This window comes from Nicotiana tomentosiformis, chromosome 12 (genome assembly GCF_000390325.3).
Source record: "Nicotiana tomentosiformis chromosome 12, ASM39032v3, whole genome shotgun sequence".
Lineage (NCBI taxonomy): Eukaryota > Viridiplantae > Streptophyta > Magnoliopsida > Solanales > Solanaceae > Nicotiana > Nicotiana tomentosiformis.
In genome coordinates, this window is record NC_090823.1 from 105,694,537 (window position 1) to 105,703,806 (window position 9,270).

A 9,270-nucleotide genomic window follows, 5' to 3' on the forward strand; every position below is an offset into this window, starting at 1 on the left:
GATCTTCTGAAAGCTTACCCCACACTCATAGAACTATCTGAAAAGAGAGCCCTTCTAGGCCAACTTGGTCAATGGGGTTGAGATAGATGAAAACCCCTCCACGAACCGGCAATAATAACTCACCAAACCCAAGAAGCTCTAAATCTATGTGGCTGAAGTAAGTCTAGGCCAGTTATAAACTACCTCAATCTTCTTAGGATCCACCTTGATACCCTTGGAAGATACTACATGGCCCAGAAAGGCAATCGAGTCTAACCGGAACTCACACTTTGAAAACTTAACATATACCTGACGATCCTTTAGAGTCTGAAGTACAATATGTAGGCGCTTCTCATGCTCCTCTCGACTATGGAGTAAACCAAAATATCATCAATGAAGATGATCACGAAGGAATCCAGAGAAGGCTTGAACACCCGGATCATTAAATCCATAAAGGATGCTGGGGCATTAGTCAAGCCAAATGGCATCACAAAGAATTCATAATGACCATAACGAGTCTGAAAAGCTATCTTAGGGAATCCGATATCCTAATCTTCACCTGATGGTAGCTCGACCTCAAGTAAATCTTGGAAAATACCTTGGCACCCTGAAGCTGGTCAAATAAGTCATCAATCCTCGTCAACGGATACTTGTTCTTGATAGTGGCCTTGTTCAACTGCCGATAATCTATGCACATCATCATTGATCCATCCGAAAAGAGAACCCTTCTAGGCCAACTTGGTCAATGGGGTTGAGATAGATGAAATCCCCTCCACGAACCGGCGATAATAACTCACCAAACCCAAGAAGCTCTAAAACGCTGTGGCTGAAGTAGGTCTAGGCCAGTTATAAACTACCTCAATCTTCTTAGGATCCACCTTGATACCCTTGGAAGATACAACATGGCCCAGAAAGGCAATCGAGTCTAACCGGAACTCACACTTTGAAAACTTAACATAGAACTGACGATCCTTTAGAGTCTGAAGTACAATATGTAGGTGCTACTCATGCTCCTCTCGACTATGGAGTAAACCAAAATATCATCAATGAAGATGATCACGAAGGAATCCAGAGAAGGCTTGAACACCCGGATCATTAAATCCATAATGGATGCTGGGGCATTAGTCAAGCCAAATGGCATCACCAAGAATTCGTAATGACCATAACAAGTCTGAAAAGCTATCTTAGGGATTCCGATATCCTAATCTTCACCTGATGGTAGCTCGACCTCAAGTAAATCTTGGAAAATACCTTGGCACCGTGAAAATGGTCAAATAATTCATCAATCCTCGGCAACGGATACTTGTTCTTGATAGTGGCATTGTTCAACTGCCGATAATCTATGCACATCATCATTGATCCATCTAAAAAGAGAACCCTTCTAGGCCAACTTGGTCAATGGGGTTGAGATAGATGTAAACCCCTCCACGAACCGGCGATAATAACTCACCAAACCAAAGAAGCTCTAAATCTCTATGGCTGAAGTAGGTCTAGGCCAGTTATAAACTACCTCAATCTTCTTAGGATCCACCTTGATACCCTTGGAAGATACAACATGGCCTAGAAAGGCAATCGAGTCTAACCGGAACTCACACTTTGAAAACTAAACATATAACTGACGATCCTTTAGAGTCTGAAGTACAATATGTAGGTGCTACTCATGCTCCACTCGACTATGGATTAAACCAAAATATCATCAATGAAGATGATCACGAAGGAATCCAGAGAAGGCTTGAACACCCGGATCATTAAATCCATAAAGGATGCTGGGGCATTAGTCAAGCCAAATGGCATCACCAAGAATTCGTAATGACCATAACGAGTCTGAAAAGCTATCTTAGGGAATCCGATATCCTAATCTTCACCTGATGGTAGCTCGAACTCAAGTAAATCTTGGAAAATACCTTGGCATACTGAAGCTGGTCAAATAAGTCATCAATCCTCAACAATGAATACTTGTTCTTGATAGTTGCCTTGTTCAACTGCCGATAATCTATGCATATCATCATCGATCCATCTGAAAAGAGAACCCTTCTAGGCCAACTTGGTCATTGGGGTTGATATAGATGAAAACCCCTCCACGAACCGGCGATAATAACTCACCAAACCCAAGAAGCTCTAAATCTCTATGGCTGAAGTAGGTCTACGCCAGTTATAAACTACCTCAATCTTCTTGGGATCAACCTTGATACCCTTGGAAGATACAACATGGCCCAGAAAGGCAATCGAGTCTAACCGGAACTCACACTTTGAAAACTTAACATATAACTGACGATCCTTTAGAGTCTGAAGTACAATATGTAGGTGCTACTCATGCTCCTCTCGACTATGGAGTAAACCAAAATATCATCAATGAAGAAGATCACAAAGGAATCCAGAGAAGGCTTGAACACCAGATCATTAAATCCATAAAGGATGCTGGGGCATTAGTCAAGCCAAATGGCATCACCAAGAATTCGTAATGACCATAACTAGTCTAAAAAGCTATTTTAGGGAATCCGATATTCTAAACTTCACCTGATGGTAGCTCGACCTCAAGTAAATCTTGGAAAATACCTTGGCACCCTGAAACTGGTCAAATAAGTCATCAATCCTCGGCAACGGATACTTGTTCTTGATAGTGGCCTTGTTCAACTGCCGATAATCTATGCACATCATCATTGGTCCATCCGAAAAGAGAACCCTTCTAGGCCAACTTGGTCAATGGGGTTGAGATAGATGAAATCCCCTCCACGAACCGGCGATAATAACTCACCAAACCCAAGAAGCTCTAAAACGCTGTGGCTGAAGTAGGTCTAGGCCAGTTATAAACTACCTCAATCTTCTTAGGATTCACCTTGATACCCTTGGAAGATACAACATGGCCCAGAAAGGCAATCGAGTCTAACTGGAACTCACACTTTGAAAATTTAACATAGAACTGACGATCCTTTAGATTCTGAAGTACAATATGTAGGTGCTACTCATGCTACTCTTGACTATGGATTAAACCAAAATATCATCAATGAAGATGATCACGAAGGAATCCAGAGAAGGCTTGAACACCCGAATCATTAAATCCATAATGGATGCTGGGGCATTAGTCAAGCCAAATGGAATCACCAATAATTCGTAATGACCATAACGAGTCTGAAAAGCTATCTTAGGGATTCCGATATCCTAATCTTCACCTGATGGTAGCTCGACCTCAAGTAAATCTTGGAAAATACCTCGGCACCCTGAAAATGGTCAAATAATTCATCAATCCTCGGCAACGGATACTTGTTCTTGATAGTGGCCTTGTTCAACTGCCGATAATCTATGCACATCATCATTGATCCATCTAAAAAGAGAACCCTTCTGGGCCAACTTGGACAATGGGGTTGAGATAGATGAAAACCCCTCCACGAACCGACGATAATAACTCACCAAACCCAAGAAGCTCTAAATCTCTATGGCTGAAGTAGGTCTAGGCCAGTTATAAACTACCTCAATCTTCTTAGGATCCACCTTGATACCCTTGGAAGATACAACATGGCCCAGAAAGGCAATCGAGTCTAACCGGAACTCACACTTTGAAAACATAACATACAACTAATGATCCATTAGAGTCTGAAGTACAATATGTAGGTGCTACTCATGCTCCTCTCGACTACGGAGTAAACCAAAATATCATCAATAAAGATGATCACGAAGGAATCCAGAGAAGGCTTGAACACCCGGATCATTAAATCCATAAAGGATGCTGGGGCATTAGTTTAGCCAAATGGCATCACCAAAAATTCGTAATGACCATAACGAGTCTGAAAAGCTATCTTAGGGAATCCGATATCCTAATCTTCACCTGATGGTAGCTCGACCTCAAGTAAATCTTGGAAAATACCTTGGCACCCTGAAGCTGGTCAAATAAGTCATCAATTCTCGGCAACGGATACTTGTTCTTGATAGTGGCCTTATTCAACTGCCGATAATCTTTGCATATCATCATCGATCCAACTGAAAAGAGAACCCTTCTAGGCCAACTTGGTCAATGGGGTTGAGATAGATGACATCCCCTCCACGAACCGGCGATAATAACTCACCAAACCAAAGAAGCTCTAAATCTCTATGGCTGAAGTAGGTCTAGGCCAGTTATAAACTACCTCAATCTTCTTAGGATCAACCTTGATACCCTTGGAAGATACAACATGGCCTAGAAAGGCAATCGAGTCTAACCGGAACTCACACTTTGAAAACTAAACATATAACTGACGATCCTTTAGAGTCTGAAGTACAATATGTAGGTGCTACTCATGCTCCACTCGACTATGGATTAAACCAAAATATCATCAATGAAGATGATCACGAAGGAATCCAGAGAAGGCTTGAACACCCGGATCATTAAATCCATAAAGGATGCTGGGGCATTAGTCAAGCCAAATGGCATCACCAAGAATTCGTAATGACCATAACGAGTCTGAAAAGCTATCTTAGGGAATCCGATATCCTAATCTTCACCTGATGGTAGCTCGACCTCAAGTAAATCTTGGAAAATACCTTGGCACCCTGAAGCTGGTCAAATAAGTCATCAATCCTCGGCAACGGATACTTGTTCTTGATAGTGGCCTTGTTCAACTGCTGATAATCTATGCACATCATCATTGATCCACCCGAAAAGAGAACCCTTCTAGGCCAACTTGGTCAATGGGGTTGAGATAGATGAAAACCCCCCCACAAACCGGCGATAATAACTCACCAAACCCAAGAAGCTCTAAATCTCTATGGTTGAAGTAGGTCTAGGCCAGTTATAAACTACCTCAATCTTCTTAGGATCCACCCTGATACCCTTAGAAGATACAACATGGCCTAGAAAGGCAATCGAGTCTGACCGGAACTCACACTTTGAAAACTTAACATATAACTGACGATCCTTTAGAGTCTGAAGTACAATATGTAGGTGCTTCTCATGCTCCTCTCGACAATGGTGTAAACCAAAATATCATCAATGAAGATGATCACGAAGGAATCCAGAGAAGGCTTGAATACACGGTTCATTAAATCCATAAAGGCTGCTGGGGCATTAGTCAAGCCAAATGGCATCACTAAGAATTCGTAATGACCATAACGAGTCTGAAAAGCTATTTTAGGGAATTCGATATCCTAATCTTCACCTAATGGTAGCTCGACCTCAAGTAAATCTTGGAAAATACCTTGGCACCCTGAAGCTGGTCAAATAAGTCATCAATTCTCGGCAACGGATACTTGTTCTTGATAGTGGCCTTATTCAACTGCCGATAATCTTTGCATATCATCATCGATCCAACTGAAAAGAGAACCCTTCTAGGCCAACTTGGTCAATGGGGTTGAGATAGATGAAAACCCCTCCACGAACCGGCGATAATAACTCACCAAACCCAAGAAGCTCTAAATCTCTATGGCTGAAGTAGGTCTAGGCCAGTTATAAACTACCTCAATCTTCTTAGGATCTACCTTGATACCCTTGGAAGATACAACATGGCCCAGAAAGGCAATCGAGTCTAACCGGAACTCACACTTTGAAAACTTAACATATAACTGACGATCCTTTAGAGTCTAAAGTACAATATGTAGGTGCTACTCATGCTCCTCTCGACTATGGAGTAAACCAAAATATCATCAATGAAGTTGATCACGAAGGAATCCAGAGAAGGCTTAAACACCCGGATCATTAAATCCATAAAGGATGCTGGGGCAATAGTCAAGCCAAATGGCATCACCAAGAATTCATAATGACCATAACGAGTTTGAAAAACTATCTTAGGGAATCCGATATCCTAATCTTCACCTAATGGTAGCTCGACCTCAAGTCAATCTTGGAAAATACCTTGGCACCCTGAAGCTGGTCAAATAAGTCATCAATCCTCGGCAACGGATACTTGTTCTTGATAGTGGCCTTGTTCAACTGCCGATAATCTATGCATATCATCATTGATCTATCTGAAAAGAGAACCCTTCTAGGCCAACTTGGTGAATGTTGTTAAGATAGATGAAAACCCCTCCACGAACCGACGATAATAACTCACCAAACCCAAGAAGCTCTAAATCTCTGTGGCTGAAGTAGGTCTAGGCCAGTTATAAACTACCTGAATCTTCTTTGGATCCACCTTGATACCCTTGGAAGATACAACATGGCCCAGGAAGGCAATCGAGTCTAACCTGAACTCACACATTGAAAACTTAACATACAACTGACGATCCTTTAGAGTCTGAAGTACAATATGTAGGTGCTACTCATGCTCCTCTCGACTACGGAGTGAACCAAAATATCATCAATGAAGATGATCACGAAGGAATCCAGAGAAGGCTTGAACACCCGGATCATTAAATCCATAAAGGATACTGGGGCATTAGTCAAGCCAAATGGCATCACCAAGAATTCGTAATGACCATAACGAGTCTGAAAAGCTATCTTAGGGAATCCGATATCCTAATCTTTACCTGATGGTAGCTCGACCTCAAGTAAATCTTGGAAAATACCTTGGCACCCTGAAGCTGGTCAAATAAGTCATCAATTCTCGGCAACGGATACTTGTTCTTGATAGTGGCCTTGTTCAACTGCCGATAATCTTTGCATATCATCATCGATCCAACTGAAAAGAGAACCCTTCTAGGCCAACTTGGTCAATTGGGTTGAGATAGATGAAAACCCCTCCATGAACTGGCGATAATAACTCACCAAACCCAAGAAGCTCTAAATCTCTATGGCTGAAGTAGGTCTAGGCCAGTTATAAACTACCTCAATCTTCTTAGGATCCACCTTGATACCCTTGGAAGATACAACACGGCCCAGAAAGGAAATCGAGTCTAACCGGAACTCACACTTTGAAAACTTAACATATAACTGACGATCCTTTAGAGTCTGAAGTACAATATGTAGGTGCTACTCATGCTCCTCTCGACTACGGAGTAAACCAAAATATCATCAATGAAGATGATCACGAAGGAATCCAGAGAAGGCTTGAACACCCGGATCATTAAATCCATAAAGGATGCTGGGGCATTAGTCAAGCCAAATGGCATCACCAAGAATTCGTAATGACCATAACGAGTCTGAAAAGCTATCTTAGGGAATCCGATATCCTAATCTTCACCTAATGGTAGCTCGACCTCAAGTAAATCTTGGAAAATACCTTGGCACCCTGAAGCTGGTCAAATAAGTCATCAATTCTCGGCAACTGATACTTGTTCTTGATAGTGGCCTTGTTCAACTGCCGATAATCTTTGCATATCATCATCGATCCAACTGAAAAGAGAACCCTTCTAGGCCAACTTGGTCAATTGGGTTGAGATAGATGAAAACCCCTCCATGAACTGGCGATAATAACTCACCAAACCCAAGAAGCTCTAAATCTCTATGGCTGAAGTAGGTCTAGGCCAGTTATAAACTACCTCAATCTTCTTAGGATCCACCTTGATACCCTTGGAAGATACAACACGGCCCAGAAAGGAAATCGAGTCTAACCGGAACTCACACTTTGAAAACTTAACATATAACTGACGATCCTTTAGAGTCTGAAGTACAATATGTAGGTGCTACTCATGCTCCTCTCGACTACGAAGTAAACCAAACTATCATCAATGAAGATGATCACGAAGGAATCCAGAGAAGGCTTGAACACCCGGATCATTAAATCCATAAAGGATGCTGGGGCATTAGTCAAGCAAAATGGCATCACCAAGAATTCGTAATGACCATAACGAGTCTAAAAAGCTATCTTAGGGAATCCGATATCCTAATCTTCACCTAATGGTAGCTCGACCTCAAGTCAATCTTGGAAAATACCTTGGCACCCTGAAGCTGGTCAAATAAGTCATCAATTCTCGGCAACTGATACTTGTTCTTGATAGTGGCCTTGTTCAACTGCCGATAATCTTTGCATATCATCATCGATCCAACTGAAAAGAGAACCCTTCTAGGCCAACTTGGTCAATGGGGTTGAGATAGATGAAAACCCCTCCACGAACCGGCGATAATAACTCACCAAACCCAAGAAGCTCTAAATCTCTGTGGCTGAAGTAGGTCTAGGCCAGTTATAAACTACCTTAATCTTCTTAGGATCCACCTTGATACCCTTGGAAGATACAACATGGCCCAGAAAGGCAATCGAGTCTAACCGGAACTCACACTTTGAAAACTTAACATATAACTGACGATCCTTTAGAGTTTTAAGTACAATATGTAGGTGCTACTCATGCTCTATCGACTATGGTGTAAACCAAAATATCATCAATGAAGATGATCACGAAGGAATCCATAGAAGGCTTGAACACCCGGATCATTAAATCCATAAAGGATGCTGGGGCATTAGTCAAGCCAAATGGCATCACCAAGAATTCGTATTGACCATAACGAGTCTTAAAAGCTATATTAGGGAATCCGATATCCTAATCTTAACCTAATGGTAGCTCGACCTCAAGTCAATCTTGGAAAATACCTTGGCACCCTGAAGCTGGTCAAATAAGTCATCAATCCTCGACAACGGATACTTGTTCTTGATAGTGGCCTTGTTCAACTGCCGATAATCTATGCATATCATCATTGATCTATCTGAAAAGAGAACCCTTCTAGGCCAACTTGGTGAATGTTGTTAAGATAGATGATAACCCCTCCACGAACCGGCGATAATAACTCACCAAACCCAAGAAGCTCTAAATCTCTGTGGCTGAAGTAGGTCTAGGCCAGTTATAAACTACCTCAATCTTCTTTGGATCCACCTTGATACCCTTGGAAGATACAACATGGCCCAGGAAGGCAATCGAGTCTAACCTGAACTCACACATTGAAAACTTAACATATAACTGACGATCCTTTAGAGTCTGCAGTGCAATATGTAGGTGCTACTCATGCTCCTCTCGACTACGGAGTAAACCAAAATATCATCAATGAAGATGATCACGAAGGAATCCAGAGAAGGCTTGAACACCCGGATCATTAAATCCATAAAGGATACTGGGGCATTAGTCAAGCCAAATGGCATCACCAAGAATTCTTTAATGACCATAACGAGTCTGAAAAGCTATCTTAGGGAATCCGATATCCTAATCTTCACCTGATGGTAGCTCGACCTCAAGTAAATCTTGGAAAATACCTTGGCACCCTGAAGCTGGTCAAATAAGTCATCAATTCTCGGCAACGGATACTTGTTCTTGATAGTGGCCTTGTTCAACTGCCGATAATCTTTGCATATCATCATCGATCCAACTGAAAAGAGAACCCTTCTAGGCCAACTTGGTCAATGGGGTAGAGATAGATGAAAACCCCTCCATGAACTGGCGATAATAACTCACCAAACC